Below are 21,937 nucleotides of genomic sequence, written 5' to 3' on the forward strand. Positions count from 1 at the left end.
ATATCTATCATTAAGTCCCATCATATACCGAATTGGTTGCCGGGGAGGCAACGAGGTTATTAGTTGATAGTGCTATTAGGTTTGGCACCCTCACACCGTACCAGGGAGGACGGGCGTGAACTAATTACCTTAAACCACTTGACCAATGTTTGATAGAGCATTGGGGACGGGCAAATAATCTGGAGCCATCTGCGGTAATCGAGTTATTAACAACATCAAATCTCTGAAATGTTTTAAACTGATATCTGGTAACTAAACGTGGTAACAAACTTTGAACTCAGCAGCGTCGTCTGACACACTTGTCTGCATGCTTGCAGGTCATTAGATTCATAGTTGGAACTTGCTATCTGGGAATGCTGGAGTGGTCATGGGTCGTAGCTCTTGGATGCATGTTCATGGGTTTTGCACATTTGTTTTGAAACACTTGGATAACTATTTACATTATGCTTCCGCTGAACGTATTTGTTTTAAGTTGTGTTTTGGATTTACTTATTGAAATAAATGGAAACTTTTATTTAATACTATGTCATAGTTCAATGTGATTGGTGGCTGGATCCTGGTAGGTCACACGTCCCGAGGTGTTTCCGCATGTGGTATTTTGGGGGTGTGACTGTTTGGTATCAGAGCCACTGGTTATAGTGAACTTGGTTTTAAAAATGTTTTTATAAAACCAGACTATAACCAAACAGTTCTGAATGCATGAATACGACAATGACACTCAGCTCCAGATTGCAAGGTTCGTCTTTTTCACCTGCTGCATACATTACATGACTAGTACACATTTGTTTATGATGTAGCGTACGGACACACACTCGTCACTATAGCATGATTACATGAATTGTTGTTCACATTATGATGCGTTGATGGTATGTCATAGTTCTTGGATTCCTGTGGTTTTATCATTTTGATAACCTCCATTTGACATCTGAGTTTGAAGAACCATTTGACATGAGTTAGGAGGAACTGAGATGAGCATGCAAATCACAATATTATTGTGGGTGCACACATAATAATAATGTGGGGTGCATGTGAGTCCCAGTGAGGCTTAACAAGTGAAAAAGGGGTTCTGATCCGTTATTCGACCAATGAGGAACATAACAAATCTATAGGAGTCATAGCAGTGATTGTCTCCTACTCGAACGTGATCTTTTCACTCCTCTCTGAATCCTTACATATCTCAATGCTATCGAGTATCACCTGAACACTCATCTAAACGCCTAGCGGACTGTGTAGGATGTTAGGTGCTTGTACGAACGTCCCTGAATTGGATGTCGCAGCGTTATATGATTGATCTATACCTTTCTCACTTCCCTTCATTTGCTGGAACTCAATGTATTGACGCCTTAGATCCCGAAGTGTGATCACTTCTGCAACACTCTCGCAACATACCGTGTATTACTCAATCAACTTGCAAGATCGATGGACAAGAGGATGAGTGTAGTGCCTTACCGACCTCAGTATTAGAACGACCCTGATTATCGGCAACGAACTCCAGCAAATTGACTTCAATCGAATCCTTAACCCTAGTCAGCGACCTATGGGAGTCAACTCTTACGAATCAATCGGGACATAAGCGATGACAATTGACTATAGGATGGAATGTGTAACTGCCTGCACAAGGAGTGGCGCCTTAGGACGTGACACGGAGCGTGAAAAGATGGACCTTGTCGGTGAAAGATCGTAGGGCTCCGTTTCAAGCAACGACATTAGAGGCAACAGTCACGGCAACATCAAGTTACTCGTAATCGTAGCCTACAGTATGGAAATGAAGGTGCTTACGACATGGATTGGCTGTTGCTAAATCAAGACGACAACAACCGAGGGGACGACGGCAGTACTGGAAATTCTCGTAACGAAAACAACAACACCGGAAATGATGCTCATGGAAGGGCATTTAGGATTGGCGTGGGCGACGCCAGGATTATAGCAACATGGTGGCCTGCACGTTCTTGGTAACTAATCGTCTCGTCCCTGTTCTGTTCAACCCTGATACTCCTTGAAACTGAACTTGTTGTGAAATCGGCTGATGGCAAGTCAATTGAAGCCTCATATGTTCGTTGGGATGCAAACTCGACCTTGTGGGACAAGTGTTCGACATCGACCTTCCTTCTACTATCCTTGATGGTTTCGATGCAGTAGTTAGTGTGGATTGGTAATCCAGATATCGCGCAGATATACCCAGTGAGGAGAAAATTTTGCGTATCCCTCTCCCTAGTGGAGAATCATCGTCTGATATAAAGTGTCAGAGTGGTGTGAAGGTTAGCATCATTTCAGCAATGAAGGCCCAGAAGTGTCTACGGAGGGATTACCCCGCTACGTTAACAACCGTTACTGACGTTAAGACTAAGGAAGAGAGGATCGAGGATCCACCAATTGTTCGTGATCCCTCTCGGTGTGCTACCCGATGAACTTTCAGGTTTACTTCCAAAACTGTTAGGCAGAATCTCAGTTTGATTGTCACACCCCAACGATGGCGGAAACATCGGGGCGCGACACTGAGCGAAACAGATTGTCTAGAAGTTTCCATAACAATTACATTTACCAGATATTTTAAGTAACACATCCCATACCATGTCATATATGATAATATAATTATTACAGTACAAATCTAGGCAAATTGTTCTGTTCCGACAACTCAGGTTTCATTAGTACAGACAACTATTTGTTGGTCTCTAAGACTCTTTCCTAGCCTTAATTTCCAAGCAGATAGACACCTTAAGCACCTGTCACATACGTTAAAATAAAAGTCAATACACATAGTGTAAAGGCGAGCATACAAGTTGATAATAGCATATAGAGTTCGAAATAGTTTACGCATAACCAGCACGTACACTGAGTAAAACGAAGCATGTTAGTTATCGACATGAACCTATCGATACCAATGACTGTGGGTTGACTGCCCAAGGCAGTTCGTAATACATGATCACCACTGTAATCCATGCAAATAATTGTCCATAACAACCTCCGTGTGAACGGGTGCTGAGTCCAAACTATAGTACTATCGTTGCTAAGGCAGGTAGACAGCATTCCATGTGTAAACATAACAAACACGTATTCATTAAGTCATGTATAACATGCGGTAACGGTTAGCGTTAAAAGTATTGCGTAGTGTGTTCGATGTGATTTCGTATAAGTAACGTATGTAACACCCAAAAGTGCGTAAAGCAAAAAGGGATCGAGTATACTCACAGAGGTTGATGGATTGAAGGGAGCGCTTGGGAGTAAGGTTAGCCTGAATAGTTTGATAGCATAATGATAAGTGACACGTAAAACGAAAACAAGTGTTGGTGGGTCGAACAGCTGGTCGATCGGATGGTAGTCTGATCGGACAGCTGATCGTGCGAGTGACAATCTGTTCGGATGACTGTCCGGTCGGATGGCCGTTCGAGTGGATTGTTTCTTTCTTTAGGAAGGATGTGTTTGTGTATGATGGTTTGGCTTTTGAAGTTTTTGTTGTAGCATTTGAAAACATTGAAGTGTCTCTACCTTTCAGGTCGGTCGATCGGACGGTCGTTCGATCGGCCGGCGACCCATTCGGTTGGGCACCACAGTGAGAACAAGTTCACAGTAGGTTGTCACTCGATCGGACAGCAGTTCGATCGGGTGACATTCCTAGTGCATTGAACATGTTGAAAATTGTCAAGTGTTGAAGTTTAATTGTCACATGTTCGAGCAGTTAACCTGATCGGATGGTAGTTCGATCGGAAAACAACTCGTTCAATGATTAGACTTCAAATGTTGGTGAATAGTTTAAGTGTGGGACCCAAGGTGCAAGCCGTTCGGTTTGGCCAGTCGATCGGATTGGCTGTTCGATCGGACAGCAGTCCGATCGGACGGCACTCCGTCCTGGTCGACCTGTTCGTCTTACACTTGGTTGTTTTATCGTTTTATCGAGGCATTTTGATAACGAGTCAAGCAACAGGAACTTTGTCAATACTTGGTCCTCCTGATCGGACAGGAATCACCCAAATCCGATTAGTGAACTGCTCGAGATGGTGGTTCACGTTTAACCCGAAATCGGTAAACCTCGTGGATAGAATCCGGATCTCGAGGCACACAACCACTAGAATGAGTAGTAGGTCGGCACAAGCTCCGTTTTTATCGGTTTTGAAGGCATTGAGTGTAAAAGAGTTGAAAGAAAGTTAGAAAACCCATCTTTCAATCCTTTTCATTGTGAATATGTTTAGATCTATGAAAGATCTTCACTTGTTTATGTGGAAATCGATTAGATCTAAGTTGTTCTTGGTGGATTGAGACCAAAACATGAAGTTCTTCAAGAACATATGATGACATCATCCTAGAACACCTTGAATCTTGGTGATTTCATGGTTAAAAATTAAGATTTAAAAGATAGAAAGGTGTAGGAATGCGTGTAGATCAAGGAAGTACAAGATTTAGGACGAGATCTTACCGGAATTGAGAGAAATCTGAAGAAAAGTGAGGAGAATGCGCTGGTCGGACAGAGAGTTGCCAAAAGTGGAAAGAATGAAAGTGACATGGGGTATTTATAGGGTTACCCGAAGAGGAAAGGGCTGGTCGATCGGCCAGGCAGCTCGATCGGACAGCCTGTCCGATCGGGCGGCAGTCCGAGCAGATGGCTAGTCGATCGGCTGGTCGCCTGATCGATCGGTCGCCTGATTCGAGTGTTCGGTGTGACGAGTTTTGCTGTTTCGATTCCGATTATGAGCGTTGCGATGCGATAGAGTTTCCTAGTCAAATTACTTTTAATCCCAACTACTCATAGCTTGCGCTATCTTTTCTCCACCAATTATCATACTATATCACATACAAGCATTCTTGTTTCGTATTCGTTTAGCGTTTGCGATTCGATTGCGATTGAGTTCGATTGCGTTTTGATCGATTACCACACATAACATAAGTTAAACATGCACAAGTAACACATAAGGCACACACACGTATAACAATAACCAAAATGCGAAATTCGAGTTGCGAGTGCGATGTTGATTAGATTAGTTCGATTAGCGTTTAGTTGACTTTATTGCATTGTTACTTCCTATTGTTTACAGTCGTAAGGCGATTCATAGCTATAAGTATACATCGATTACTGCGATTCTTTATAGATACTACACATAATACAACTAAAGCGAAAATAAAACATACTATTCTACGAGTTAAAGAAGTCAAAACAGGAATTGAGCAAGGAGAGACAGATTGCAATTAGCAATCTTTTCTTCCTTTGACTTCAATCTTGACTTTGACTTTGACTTTCGAAACACGGGGTGTTAGGCCTCCCCTAGTTGAGGGAATTTCGTCCCGAAATTAGGCCGAAGCCGTAACAAACAACTGCGGGTACTTCGCCCTCATGTCGCTTTCGAGTTCCCAAGTGAACTCTGCGCCTCGTTTGCCTTCCCATCGGACTTTCACGATAGGAATGCGCGAGTGTCTGAGCTGCTTGGTTTGGCGATCCATGATTTCGATGGGCTTCTCCACGAAGTGTAGTGTTTCGTTTATTTGGAGGTCATCGAGAGGTACAATTAAATCATGCTCAGCCAGGCACTTTCGGAGGTTTGACACATGGAAAGTCGGGTGGACATTATTGAGTTCCTCCGGTAGTTCGAGTCTGTAGGAGACTTTTCCGATCCTTTCCAGAATCTTTAAAGGTCCAACATATCGAGGCGCTAGTTTCCCTTTCTTGCCGAATCTGACCACACCCTTCCAAGGTGATACCTTTAGGAGTACGTAGTCGCCAACGTCAAATTCAAGGGGCTTGCGTCGTCTATCGGCGTAACTTTTCTGTCGACTTCGAGCTTTCAACAAGTTATCTCGAATTTGGAGGACTTTGTCAGTCGTTTCTTGCAATAGCTCAGGACCGGTTACATGCGAGTGACCGATCTCGTGCCATACAATAGGCGATTGACATCTTCTTCCATATAAAGCCTCGAATGGTGCCATTTGGATGCTGGAATGATAACTGTTGTTATAAGAGAACTCGACCAACGGCAGGTAAGTGTCCCAATTACCACCGAAGTCTATGACACACGAACGAAGCATGTCTTCAAGAGTACGGATTGTTCTCTCAGTCTGACCGTCGGTTTGAGGGTGGAATGCAGTACTCAGATTAAGCGTAGTACCAAGAGTAGCTTGAAACGTTTCCCACAGTCGCGAGGTAAACCGAGCATCACGGTCAGAGATGATATCGCGAGTCGTCCCATGATTACAAATGATCTCGTTGGTATAGATTCGGGCTAATCGTTCTACCTTGTAGTCTTTTCTTATTGGCAAAAAGTGAGCAGATTTGGTTAAACGGTCGACAACAACCCAAATGCTGTCGTGACCTGATGACGTGTGCGGAAGCTTTGTTATGAAGTCCATAGCTATACTCTCCCACTTCCACATAGGGATTGGGGGTTGTTCGAGTAAGCCAGAGGGCCTTTGATGTTCAGCCTTGACCCTTGCACAAGTCAGGCACTTCCCAACGTAGAGGGCAATATCCCTTTTCATGCCCGGCCACCAGTACTTGTAGCGAAGATCCTGGTTCATTTTATCGGCATTGGGATGAATAGAATACCGGGATTTGTGGGCTTCGTCCATCAATATCTGTCGCAAATCGGTCCACTTAGGGATCCAAATTTGGTCCAGGAAGTGGAATATCCCATTCGATTTATTCATTAGCTGAGCTCCATCGTGATAGATTCGTTCCTTCTTCAAAGTGCGTTCATTAAAGCAGGCATGCTGGGCTTCGCGAATGAGGGTTTCGAGATCATATTGGGCTTGGGTATCGCGAATGCTGAGTAAATAAATCGGTCTGCTGAGAGCGTCGGCAACGACATTTGCTTTGCCTGGGTGATAACGAATCTCACAGTCGTAATCGTTTAGAAGTTCTACCCATCGGCGTTGACGCATATTAAGTTCTTTCTGATCAAAGATATGTTGTAGGCTCCTATGATCGGTGAAGATCGTACACTTGGTACCATACAGGTAGTGTCGCCAAATCTTTAATGCAAAAACAACCGCGCCTAGCTCGAGATCATGGGTTGTATAGTTCTTCTCGTGGATTTTGAGCAGACGAGATGCGTAAGCTATACCCTTGTCCCGTTGCATAAGAACACAACCAAGACCAAGGTTGGAAGCATCACAATAGACAATGAAACCATTGTTTCCATCGGGCAATGTGAGAACAGGAGCATTGCAGAGCATGTGTTTGAGGGTTTGGAAAACAGATTCTTGTTCAGTTCCCCCAAACAAAAGGCTTGTCTTTATACATGAGAGCGGTAAGCGACACAACGATCTTTGAGAATCCTTCGATAAATCGTCGATAATAGCCCGCTAGTACGAGAAAAGAACGGACTTCAGACGGGTTCTTAGGTGTAATCCAACTCTTAACTGCTTCAATCTTCGCGGGATCGACATGAATACCTTGACTATTTACGATGTGACCCAAAAACTGAACCTCCTCTAGCCAGAATTCACACTTGGAGAACTTGGCATAAAGTCGATTCCCCTGGAGTAGTTCGAGAACCAAACGTAGATGTTGCGTGTGTTCGGCCTTCGACTTGGAATAGATCAAGACATCATCGATGAACACGATGACGAAACGGTCGAGATAAGGTTTACACACGCGATTCATCAGATCCATGAAAACCGCGGGTGCGTTGGTTAAACCAAAAGGCATAACAACGAACTCATAGTGGCCGTAACGAGTGCGAAAAGCGGTTTTGGGTATATCCTCCTCTTGAATACGTATCTGGTGGTAGCCTGAGCGTAGATCGATCTTTGAGAAACACGTAGCACCTTGTAGCTGATCAAACAAATCGTCAATGCGAGGCAGGGGATAGCGGTTCTTGATGGTTAACTTATTCAATTCCCGATAGTCGATGCACATCCTGAACGACCCATCCTTCTTTTTGACGAAAAGGACTGGCGTGCCCCAAGGAGAGGTGCTTGGGCGAATGAAGCCTTTCTCAAGTAATTCCTGAAGCTGATTCGAGAGTTCACGCATTTCGGACGGTGCGAGTCGGTAAGTTGCTTTGGCAACAGGATTGGCTCCAGGAATGAGGTCGATACGGAATTCGATATCACGACTTGGCGGTAGTCCAGGAAGATCATCAGGGAACACCTGAGGAAATTCACGGACCACAGGAACGTCTTTCACTTCTGTCTTCCTTTTCTTTTCCTTCTCCGCTACTACAATGTTAGCCAAGAAGGCTCCGTATTCCTTGCGGAGATACTTGCTAGCTTGGACACATGACATAAGTTTGAGACTTTTCGAAGCAGTTTCACCATAAACACACAATAAATCACCATTCGCGAGCGAAAATCGAATCATCTTGTCGAAGCACACAACTTCAGCATGGTTTCCACGAAGAAAGTCCATGCCTACTATGACGTCGAAACTTTCGAGTTGCATCGGGATAAGGTCGATTGGGAAAATGTGATTGTTGAGCTCAAGAGTACAATCACGGAGAACAGATTTAACGACGACAGTTCTTCCGGTGGCGACTTCAACATCGAATGTCGAGGGGAGATGGGAGCGCTTACGACTCAGGAACTTCTCGAATTCAAACGACACAAAGCAATTATCGGCTCCAGTATCAAACAAACACGATGCATAAATACCATTCACAAGGAACGTACCATTGACCACGTTGTTGTCAGCCTGGGCTTGGCGCACATTGATGTTGAACGTTCTGTCGCATGCGGCTTGTTGCTGCTGCTGCGGCTGTTCCTGCTGGTGAGGCTGCTGCTGCTGGGGCTCTTGTTTAACAACCCTGTTCGGGCACATGTTCGCAAAGTGGTTGGGATCACCACGTGCGAAGCAGACTCGGGCGTTGATCGCGGGTGCCTGAGCCGCGTGCTGGCCTTGCGGGGCTGGGAGCAGAGCTTGATGAGCAGTGGCAGGAGCTGCGGTGTTGCGGGGACCGGTACGGCAGTTGACAGTGAAGTGACCGTACATGTTGCAGTGGGCGCAGAAACGACAGGCAAGACCCATCGGGTGATGATAAGAACATGTTGGGCAAGCCGGGTGGGGGCCTGTGTATGCACGCTTTGCTGGTGGTGCATAAGTAATTGGTGCTGGGCGGTGGTGGGACTGCTGCTAAGCCGGTACGGCTTGTAGAGGAGCAGCAGTGGTGGTGGCAGCGCAGTTCTTGTTGCTGGAGCTGCTGTTGTTGTTCTTCTTCCTGCGGCGTGAGGACTTTGACGGTTGGGCGGCGGCGGTTTCGGAGGCTGGTGCGGTGGTAGCTTGATGCAGAGACTTTGAAGCTTTATCCCAAAAACCAGCTTTTACCCGCTTGTCGTTGATCTCGGCGGCAAGCAGATAAGTTTCTTCGATCGTTGCTCTCTTTGCGGCATGAACAAAATCAGCAACACCGTCGGGTAGAGCTCGGATGTACTTCTTGATTGCCATATCAGACGTCTTCACTTGATCGGGGCAGATGATACTAAGCTGCTTAAAGTGAGCAGTCAGGGCAGCGTTGTCTCCATCCTTTTGCTTTATGTTCCAAAACTCGTCCTCCAGCTTTTGGCGTTCATGGGGAGGGCAGAATTCGTCCATCATGATGGCCTTCAACTCTTCCTAGGCCAGCTCATAAGCTGCATCATTCACGCGTTTGTTCCGTTCGGCCGTCCACCAGTCTAGTGCGCGGGACTGGAAGACGCCGATTGCGTTTAGGGTACGGAGATTTTCAGGACAACCGCTCCGGCGCAGAGTGACTTCGATGGAATCGAACCATTGAAACATAGCCGTTGGGCTATCTTCTCCAGTGAATTCCTTTGGACCACAAGCCTTGAACTGCTTGAAGCTGAAAGCAGTCTTGGTAGCAACTTTAGGAGCTTCGGTTCTAGACTCCTCAGACGATTTGCTAACGTTCTCGTAAATTTCACTCACGATCCGGGGCACAACCTTGGCCACTTGTTTAGAGAGGATGGCAGCAAGGCGTTTGTCCCGCTGTTCTTGGCGAGTGAGTCGTGGGTGACGAGGTCCAGATGATGGCCCAGTTGACATTGTCTGCAACAGACATCGTCATAGGTCTCAGACACGTCATAATAGAATCTCACCTCACACGTTTAACACTTACTAAAGCTCAGGAACACGCATAATCATGTAAGCACATAGGCACGAAATCACAGATTCACATAGAGACACATAGGCGCATAAGCACATAAGCACGTAGGGAACAAAAGCACATACACATGTAATCACAGAGGCAGTCAGAATACAGAAACCTATCATTCAAAGTCCACGATTGTTCGAATATAGCGATCGCGTTTAGTGTAACGATTAGCAAGCAACATAACGTACGGTAGTTCCTTATAGTAGTAGCGATTTGTTAACGTTTTGAGATAGAAGTGCAGTGCGAGTCGTGCGTGTCGATCGAAGTGAAAAGATAACTCGAAAAATTTTCCAAAATTTAAACAGGTAAATGCACATTCAAACACATAAAATTAATGTGTCATCAGAGTCAGCAGTTGCGGGCTCAGAATCGAAACACATAAAATCGAGAAGTAGATCGTCTGCGGCTACTAGACATTGACTATCCAAAGTGGTTCGACTATTCTCAAGGACTTGTCGTACACATTTTTGACTTTCAAGATTGTGCTTCTGCCTTGATTCTTGGGCGTTCGGCACGCATCCCTTTAGTCATTCAGTGACTTCAGGTCATTGGAGTCCGTCAAAACTTTGGTGAGAGTTTTGGGAAAAACCAATTAAAAGTCGGAACAAGTCGTCAAGGTTAGGGTTTCACCCCTAGCTTAACAACTTCTTTCCTATTTTAACAAAATAGCGACGAAAATCCGCGCTAAAGTATGGATTTCACTCCTGGTTCAATGCGAATTATCGCGTTTTATAGATAAATACAGATCAATCAAGCAATTTAATCGAGAGTTTGCGGTTTCACACCTAATCTCGACTTAATCACTTATTCATAATTGAAAATTCGAGTGCAGTGATAGTGTAGCGTAGGTGAGGATATCGAGAATTTGCAGTATGCTCATACATAATCCTTTCTGGATATGCACGAGTCGGTCCATTGGGTCCTAACTATAGACTTGGTCTCTAAGACACCAACACGGACTAGGTCGAGTCTTGCCTAATTCCCTCTAGTTATGGCTCTGATACCAATCTGTCACACCCCAACCGATTGCGGAAACATCGGGGCGCAGCACTGAGCGAAACAGATTGTCCAGAAGTTTCCATAACAATTACATTTACCAAATATTTTAAGTAACACGTCCCATACCATGTCATATATGATAATATAATTATTACAGTACAAATCTAGGCAAATTGTTCTGTTCCGACAACTCAGGTTTCATTAGTACAGACAACTATTTGTTGGTCTCTAAGACTCTTTCCTAGCCTTGATTTCCAAGCAAATAGACACCTTAAGCACCTGTCACGTACGTTAAAATAAAAGTCAATACACATAGTGTAAAGGCGAGCATACAAGTTGATAATAGCATATAGAGTTCGAAATAGTTTACGCATAACCAGCACGTACACTGAGTAAAACGAAGCATGTTAGTTATCGACATGAACCTATCGATACCAATGACTGCGGGTTGACTGCCCAAGGCAGTTCGTAATACATGATCACCACTGTAATCCATGCAAATAACTGTCCATAACAACCCCCGTGTGAACGGGTGCTGAGTCCAAACTATAGTACTATCGTTGCTAAGGCAGGTAGACAGCATTCCATGTGTAAACATAACAAACAAGCATTCACTAAGTCATGTATAACATGCGGTAACGGTTAGCGTTAAAAGTATTGCGTAGTGTGTTCGATGTGATTTCGTATAAGTAACGTATGTAACACCCAAAAGTGCGTAAAGCAAAAAGGGATCGAGTATACTCACAGCGGTTGATGGATTGAAGGGAGCACTTGGGAGTAAGGTTAGCCTGAATAGTTTGATAACATAATGATAAGTGACGCGTAAAACGAAAACAAGTGTTGGTGGGTCGAACAGCTGGTCGATCGGATGGTAGTCCGATCGGACAGCTGATCGTGCGAGTGACAATCCGTTCGGACGACTGTCCGGTCGGATGGCCGTTCGAGTGGATTGTTTCTTTCTTTAGGAAGGATGTGTTTGTGTATGATGGTTTGACTTTTGAAGTTTTTGTTGTAGCATTTGAAAACATTGAAGTGTCTCTACCTTTCAGGTCGGTCGATCGGACGGTCGTTCGATCGGTCGGCGACCCATTCGGTTGGGCACCTCAGTGAGAACAAGTTCACAGCAGGTTGTCACTCGATCGGACAACAGTTCGATCGGGTGACATTCCTAGTGCATTGAACATGTTGAAAATTGTCAAGTGTTGAAGTTTAATTGTCACATGTTCGAGCAGTTAACCCGATCGGATGGTAGTTCGATCCGACAACAACTCGTTCAACGATCAGACTTCAAATGTTGGTGAATAGTTTAAGTGTGGGACCCAAGGTGCAAGCCGTTCGGTTTGGCCAGTCGATCAGATTGGCTGTTCTATCGGACAGCAGTCCGATCGGACGGCACTCCGTCCTGGTCGACCTGTTCGTCTTTGTGACACCCCGTTGAAACGTTCTCATTTACACTAGCTTGTCAGTGGCTGCCTTAACTTTCGGGACGAAAGTTCTTAAAACTTGGGGATAATGTGACACTTCGGGTTTTCCCGGGCAACCTTCTTGATTTAACATTGCGTGTACGTATATTATTAAATGAAAACTATGGATTATCTGTTATTATGTGTTGTATGTATGTATATTATATATGTGTGTTTTACAAGTGAGCCGAGACCCCAAGGATCCGACTCGAGACCACTCCCGGTCTCGAGTGAACAGTAACAAGCGGGCCGGTTGGGCCATGCAACCGAGAAGCCCATTCGGGAGCCCTCAACCCACTCGAGACGGGTATATAACCCTTATGGATAGCCAATCTTGCCATTTTTGGGCAACCAACATTCCCTTACATTCTCCTTCACTCTCTCTCAACAAAACCCTAGCATCATCACTCTCTTCTCTTGTCTCGGATCACTAGTAGCGGCTCACATTCTAAGCTAGGAGGTTCCCTTTGGCCGATTTCACAACACTCTCACACTCGAACACCATCCGGTTAGTATTTCACACTATTTGATATGTTGATGATTATTTGATGAATGATACACATGATTAGTCTAAATGTATCCTTGCATGATTTTGGTATGATAAACATGATAACTTGGTGAATAGATTACATGATAAAGGATAGGTGCAATGATGGTTCATAAGGATGTGCTATTGTATATTATATGAATCAATGTAGATGATGTTATACTACGAGTTATGGACCGAATTGTTTACAAGCATGATGACCAATTAATTCTGATTGTTGGCATGATCATACGGGTTTAATGAGGTATAGATGTGTGTTAGAGATGTTTGGATAAAATGATGAAAACCCTAATATGATGAACAATATGAATGTGGTATGAACATGTTATGAATATTTGAAGATGCCTTGTTTGATCTATTTTTGTTATAAATCAGACAACAAAACATGTTTATGATATCCTATTGGCTAGTACACAATTACACAAAAACACAATTCTATTGGTTAGTACATGTGGCAGGTTCTAGAAGGATTATGTGCACGTAACTGTGGTTGCGAGTCGAGACCTTTGGTTGCGACTCGAGACCACCTCATGATGACTCGAGACGAACTTCAGGGACTCAAGACCAGCAAGGTCTCGACTTGAGACTTCATGATCTCGACTCGAGACTGGACTCGAGACCTCTGAGGTTGCGACTCCTAACCGGCACCACTCGAGACCAAAACATGATAACACGAGATCTCCTGGTTGCGACTCGAGACCGTGTGTTCTCGAGTCGAGACCGTCTTGTCTCGACTGGGCTGCCCACTATGGTTATTGGGCCACATCATGTTTAATTGGGCTACCTGTTTAACTGGACTATGTGTTGCTGAACTCTGAATGACTGTGTAAATATTAGGGCCGGCCCAGTGACCCAATGTATGTTTGTATGCATGCTATGTGTTAGCTATGTGTAGGTTATATGTGATTACTTGTACCCCAACTTGACCTATATTTGGTAACCATGCTAGGACGTGGTGACCAACGTGATTGACCGGGTAATTAATCTACCGAGCAACCCAAGGTGAGTTCACAACTTAAAGCATGCGTTCCCGGTGGTTTGGGAAACGGAACTAAAAACAACACTATCCCCTTATGAGGGATACAACTTACTTTTCTTCCCTTGTTATTGGGAACCTTTAGTTAATTACTGTTTATATGGATTGCAACAAACGGCAGTAAACGAAACTCTATCACTCAAGTCCCTACTACATAATACCGATTAGTCGCCGGGGCCAGGCGAACGGGTTATTAGTTGATAGCGCTATGTAGGTTTTACCAGCCTCACACCGTGCCCGTGTATGGGATCGGTCGTGAACTAATGTACTCAGGCATCCGTCAATGATGATAGAACATTGACATCGGGGCATCCTGCGGAAACGCAACGGTTACCTAGTGTTCGGTATTGGAAAAACAGTTTAGTCGCTAACTTTTGGGGTAGCTCCCCATGGCATGTATAAACGGATAAATTAACTGGTGAAACAAGTTTTTGGTAATTAAAACTGGACAACTAGTGAACTCGCTCAACATTATTGTTGACACCTTACTGCATGCTTTGCAGGTAACCAGTGACTGGGGAGCTTGCTGCTTGGGGATGTGTAGTGTTCGTCTACCCCTGTGTTGGGTGCTAAATAAACATGAAGTATGAACCTTGTTTAAAACTGTTTTGCTTATGCTTCCGCTACTTACTACTATTTGAACTTAAAACTTTAAGCTCGAAACATGATATTTGCTAATCGTATGGTTAGTGAGTATTACTTTGGTTATTAATTCAATTATTCAGTATAATTGGTGGCTGGATCCTGGTCAGTCACGCCCTCAAGCAGATGGTACTCCGCAGGTGGAGTTTGGGGGTGTGACAGATTGGTATCAGAGCCATTGGTTATAGAGAACTTGGTTTTAAAAAGGGGAAAAATCTTTTTGAGAAAAACCAGACTATAACCCGTGACTCGTGACAACACTACACTCCAAGTGCAAGACTCGACTTATCTGACCTTATAGCTCGGACCCATGTTTACTTGCTTGTTTGTCTTATGCTTTCTGCTCTGCTATACGTACTAGTTTGCCTAATTAGATAGATACGCCTCCCCCTTCTATCTCATTCTCGCTATATTACGACATCACACTCATACTATGTTTTCTGGCTATGAAGACAATGAGTGGACGCGGACGAGGAAACGTCAACATGACTCAGGCTCAGTTCACTAACCTGATTAACACGGTGGCTGCAGCTTTCGCAGCTCACCCTGGAGGTAAGCTCGTTGTTTTAGGATGTTTAGATCCTACCGCCACATCGTCTTTTCACCTCTGAACCCATTTCGCTTCACTCCTCGCAACAGGTCAGCATGCGCCTGTGCAACCACGTGTTTGTACTTTCAAGACTTTCATGGATTGCAAACCTCTTCCTTTCAATGGCACTGAGGGTGCCATAGGGCTTCTGCACTGGATCGAGAAGGTGGAAGCTGTCTTTGCAGTCTGCGAATGTCCCCCTGCTAATTGGGTGAAGTTTGCTACTGGTACCCTTGAGGGAAGCGCGCTTTCATGGTGGAAGGCGCAAATTCAAATGCTTGGTTTGGAGACTGCTAATGCTACTGCATGGGAAGATTTCAAGGATATGATCAAGGAAGAGTATTGTCACAGGGATGACATCCACAAACTCGAGGACGAGTATTATGGTCTCAAGATGGTTGGGTCAGAGATTGAGACCTACACCAAGCTGTCCAACGACTATGCTGCACTTTGCCCAAACATGTCCCGACCCATGTATCGAAGGATCGAATTGTACATCAAAGGCTTAGTCCCAGAAATCCGGAGCCATGTAACCTAGGCCAACCTCACTACCATACAACCCGTGGTTCGTCTTGCCCACAAACTCACCAACCAGGCTGTGGAAGAGGGCAAGTTGCCCAAAAGGATCAGTATTGCGGAAGGAACTTCTAGTGATGGCAAACGAAAGTGGGATGGAAATCAGGGCAAGGATGCTAACTCTACTCAGGCCCCAGCCCAGCAAAGGAAAACTGAGAACAACAAAGGCCCTCAGCAACAGGGTGGCTACCGGGGAAGCTACCCTAAGTGCAACAAGTGTAACAGGCACCACAATGGGGCATGTAACAAAGGTCAGTGCCAGCGATGCAACAAGATGGGGCATGAAGCCAAGGATTGTAGAAGTCAGTTCCCGGCAAGGCAGAATCAGCCACAACCCCAACAGCAACAGCAGCAGGGAAACAACCGCGGATGTTTTAAATGTGGAGCAATAGGGCACATGCGAAAGGATTGCCCTGAACTGAATTAGAATCGCAACAACAACCAGGGAGCTGGGAACCATGAACAAAACAACAATGCGGGGAATGGTGCAAGAGGAAGAGCTTTTGTGATTGGAGCTGGAGAAGCAAGGAATGACCCCAACGTCGTGGCGGGTAAGTTCCTACTTGATGATCGTTATGTTTCTGTTTTATTTAATTCTGGAGCCGATGCTAGTTATGTATCCCTACGTATAAGTAAGAAGCTTAAGCACCCACCTGCATTATTAAGTTCTAAGCACATCGTCGAGATAGCTAATGGTAGGAACATCGAGGCCTCGCACGTGATCCACGGCTGCAAGCTAGAATTGTCTGGTCAAACATTTAGTATTGATCTTTTCCCTATCAAACTTGGAAGCTTCGACGTCGTCATCGGTATGGATTGGTTATCCAAACATCGCGCTGAGATCCTCTGTCAAGAGAAAGCGGTTCGTATTCCTCGCCGCTCTGGCAAACCCCTCATCGTTCAAGGTAACAAAGGCGGAGAAGTCACAGGCATTATCTCGCTTCTAAAAGCCCAGAAGTGTTTACAAAAAGGGCACACCGCTATCTTAGCACTTGTCACCGACACCCACGAAAAGGAAAAGAGGATTGAAGATTTTCCAGTAGTACGTGACTACCCCGAGGTGTTTCCTGAGGAACTACCTGGACTCCCTCCCCACCGTCAGGTCGAATTTCAAATCGAGCTAGCCCCCGGAGCAGCGCCTATAGCTCGTGCGCCTTATCGACTAGCCCCTGCAGAACTGAAGGAACTCTCTACGCAATTACAAGAACTGTTAGACAAAGGATTTATCCATCCAAGTTCATCGCCCTGGGGAGCGCCAGTACTCTTTGTTAAGAAGAAGGATGGCACATTCCGAATGTGTATCGACTATCGTGAGTTGAACAAAGTTACCATCAAGAATCGTTACCCTCTCCCACGCATCGACGACCTGTTCGATCAGTTGCAAGGATCGAGCTACTATTCTAAGATTGACCTGCGATTGGGCTATCATCAGCTGAGAGTTCGTAATGAAGACATCTCCAAGACTGCGTTCAGGACTCGTTATGGTCATTACGAGTTCCTCGTCATGCCTTTCGGAATGACTAACGCGCCTGCGGTTTTTATGGATCTCATGAACCGAGTGTGCAAGCCTTACCTCGACAAATTCGTGATTGTATTTATCGACGGCATCCTGATCTACTCGAAAAGTCAAGAAGAGCATGAACGACACCTACGCCTTATCCTCGAACTCTTACGCAATGAGCAATTGTATGCCAAATTCTCGAAGTGTGACTTCTGGCTTCGAGAGGTCCATTTCCTTGGACACGTGGTCAATAAAGACGGGATTCACGTCGACCCCGCTAAGATCGACTCGATACAGAATTGGCCTACACCCAAGACTCCAACCGAAGTTCGCCAATTCTTGGGATTAGCAGGATACTATCGCAGATTCATCAAGGGGTTCTCTAAGATTGCTCAACCCCTCACGACTCTCACTCAGAAAGGCTTTGCTTACAAGTGGAATGAAGCTCAGGAATCGGCCTTTCAAAGGCTAAAGGATAACCTCTGTAGTGCTCCTATTCTCTCGTTGCCTGAAGGCACTGACGACTTTGTGGTTTACTGCGATGCGTCTATCCATGGGCTCGGTTGCGTGTTGATGCAACGCGAGAAGGTTATTGCTTACGCTTCTCGACAACTTAAGACGCACGAAAGAAACTACACTACGCACGACTTGGAACTGGGAGCAGTGATCTTTGCTCTTAAGATATGGAGACATTACCTGTACGGTACCAAGTGCACTATTTACACCGATCACAGGAGTCTCGAGCATATCTTTAGGCAAAAGGAATTAAACATGCGACAACGTCGATGGGTCGAACTCTTGAATGATTACGAATGCGCCATCAAGTACCATCCGGGCAAGGCCAATGTCGTGGCAGACGCCCTCAGCCGAAAGGACACTACACCAAAGCGCGTTCGAGCGCTACAACTTACCATCCAGTCTAACCTCCCTACTCAGATTCGAAAGGCTCAAGTTGAAGCACTGAAACCGGAAAACATCAGGGCTGAGTCCCTGCAAGGATCGAGACAGCAATTAGAACAGAAGGAAGATGGCGCTTACTATGTAACAGGGCGCATTTGGGTTCCACTCTATGGAGATTTGCGTGAACTCGTGATGGACGAAGCCCATAAGTCCCGTTACTCAGTACATCCTGGCTCGGATAAGATGTACCACGACTTGAGGACTACATACTGGTGGCCTGGCATGAAGGCCCACATTGCAACATATGTCAGCAAATGTTTAACTTGCACAAGGGTTAAGACAGAGTATCAGAAACCAGCAGGCCTACTCCAACAACCAGAAATCCCGAAATGGAAATGGGAACAAATTTCCATGGATTTTGTAACAGGGCTATGATGTGCGTGAAGTGTGTTATATTTTTAGATATATTTTTAAGCCCTTTTTACACTTTTAGCCAAGTTTTAAATTTATAAAACACGATATTTACTAACACTAAACACACATATGGGCAAGTGCACCCATCGTGGACGTAGTATAGTGTTGGTAAGATACCGAGGTCGTCCAAGGACACAAGAGCTTTTAATACCGGTTTATCCTCAACGTCTAATCAAATCAAAAAGTTAGAAAAATGTTTTAAACTAAGAAAAATAAAAACTAACTAAATGCTGAAAAATAAAATAAAATAAAAACAGATAGACAAGATGAATCACTTGGATCCGACACGTGTATTAGTATAACCTTTGATTATTTTCGCACTTTTGCACTTATTTAAGAGATTATCTTAGTTATTGTAGTAGGCCCCTTTTTCGGAGGTGACGTTACCCTCAACCCAGTAGTTTGAGTCAGCAAGGATACAATCCTAAAGGGTTGGATTATTGAAAGATAATGAATTAAGTTATTAATGCAAATTATGGTAGGCCCCGCTTTTGGCGGTGACGTTACCCTCGGCTAAGTAGTCTGAGTCAGCAAGGATACAGTCCTAAATAGCCGGGTTATAGTATTAATAGTAGTTAGCTTATGAGGGGGTCAAAGAGTTTGGATCCCCGCCATCCAATACCTATGGGCATTGAAGGAGATCCTACTAAATTTGACCCAGGTCCCAAGCAGGACCTCTAAACGCTGAACAAGGGCAAGACCTTTACCAAACCGTTCCCTTAACCCCCGACCAGGTAGCCAACATACCTCCATATAGACCGTGGAGATATGAATGGTGAAAATCTTTTATTTTATATAGACAGTAAAATAATGCCAAGACACCACGGACAAACGATAAGGAAAGATCACCTTCAACATAAGTAACTAGTTATTAAAGTCATTAATACAAAACCAAATAAAAAGTGCAAAAGATTAAAAATAAAAAGTATTATACTAAACACTTGTCTTCACCAAGTGATGTAAGAGACTTAGGCAAACATGGCCTTGATTGTCAAGAACTCTTACGATCAATCTTGGATCCCGAGACGACTCACACACTCTATGATGGACAATGGATGATGGTGGTGGATGATGGTGTTATGGTGGTGGTCGGTGGTGGATGAAGTGTGAGAGAGGTGGTGTGCCAAGGGATGAGAGAGAATGAAGCCAAGCTCCTCTATTTATAGGCTGAACAGAACGCTGGACACGGCCCCGTGTTCGCTGAACACGGCCCCGTGCCCGTCTGACATTCTCTCTCTTCATTAATTGTAATTGCGAATTACAATTAATGCGCCTGCTGTACTTTCAACACGCCCCCGTGTCCGCTGGGCACGGCCCCGTGGTGAGCAATGGAAGCTTCTACTGGTTTGTCTTTTCTGCTGCTTCCTGGGCACGCCCCCGTGTTCACTGGACACGGGGCGTGTTCAGGCTCTGTTCTCTTCTCTTTGTCTTGGGAGGTGCCGTTGAGGGTCCGGGCAGTTCACTTTTGTTCCTTTTCTTGTATTTATGGTAGATTTAGTAGTCTTTTTGCTTCTTTTGTGATTTTGAGCTCATTTCATCCTGAAAATACAAAAGGAAGACAAAAACACTCTTTTTCCAACATTAGTACTTAAAAAGGGTTAGTTTTATGCCTTAATTGATGTGTTTTATATGTTGCATTTTACACACATCAAATACCCCCACACTTGAACTTTTGCTTGTCCTCAAGCAAAACTCTTTTAATGTGGCTTACACTCCCAAATGGAATAGGTAGAAGAGAAGTTTTTCAACTTGTCCTAGAGTGTCGGGAATCCAAGGTTTGTATAGGTTCTATTTTTATTTTATTTACAATCTTATTCGTCATGGTTTATTTTGAACTTTACATAAGATAAACTACTTAATTTGGCATAGCATGCCTTATTAAAATTCCATTTATATACAAGTTCACATACCTCACGGGAGATCACTCAATCACTCGAAGGTGTGTATTTAAGTGAATTGCTCGAGAGCGGCACGGATTTACATTTTCCATATGCTTGCCAAGCGATCAATCCTCCTCCTTTTTAACTTTTACCTTTGTAAATATCAAGAGGTCTTTTGGGGTGAAGGCTTGGGTTTAAAGGTGGGTGGTTGGTTAGTGGTTAGTAAAAAGGGCGAAAATTGTAACAAGTGTCGGTTTTTCGTGAAATACCTTATTTTTGGTGACATTTATTTTTGAAGTATTTCTCCAAACAAGCTTTTTGTAGCTTATGTTTGTTTTTGACTTCATAAATATATATATATATATATATATATATATATATATATATTTTTTTTTTTTTTTTTTTCGTCACGTAAAGGGTATGTTTATGAAAAACCGAGTATGTTACTAAAATAAAGGTGAAAAAATAAAAAGGTTTTTGGTGGGTAGAAAATTGTTTTGGGGGTAATGAAATGAAAGGTTTAGGCTCAAAGGGGTTTTCTAGGGGGATTTTGGGTAGGTAAAAAAATGAAAAATAATGGTTTTGAAAGAAAAATAGTTAGTCCTAATGCCTCCATCATTTACTTACTTGGGTTTAAGTTGGTAAGGACCGGGAATGTATCGTCGTGGCAAGTTCTAGATTTGTAAAGACCGAGCGGCTATTCACACAAGAAACGAAAAATGAGCATTTAATCTAAATATGTGTATTTTTATGCTCAATAAAGGCTCAAAACTCACTTTTTTTTGTGGGAATGGGTTTTTAATGTGACCAAGCATATATAATCGAATTTTAGCTAGACTTGTTATACCGTTTCATAATTTTCTTATGTTAGTTCTTTTTATCACGACGCTATCGGTTGTAAGTTTGTAAAAATATAACCCTTTTATAACTTGTTATTCCCAACTTAAACTAAGACAAGTAAATAAAAAAAAATTGAAAAAGTTTTTGAAAAAATTTGGGGTGTTTAGCGGTTCCAATAGAGTTTTGTGTAAGGCTTGTTTTAGGATTTTGCAAAATTCCAAGGTTTTAGCATCCCCCCCACACTTAAATTACACATTGTCCTCAATGTGTCCCAAAAATAGAGTTTTTGGTTGATTAGAATATGTAAAAGTGTGTTAAAAAACAAAGATTTGTGTTACTGGTACTCTGGACACGGCCCCGTGTTGACCGGGCACGGCCCCGTGGTCAAGTGCCAGTAACAAAAATTATAGAATTGAA

Source organism: Helianthus annuus, chromosome 10 (assembly GCF_002127325.2).
Source record: "Helianthus annuus cultivar XRQ/B chromosome 10, HanXRQr2.0-SUNRISE, whole genome shotgun sequence".
NCBI classification, from domain to species: Eukaryota; Viridiplantae; Streptophyta; class Magnoliopsida; order Asterales; family Asteraceae; genus Helianthus; species Helianthus annuus.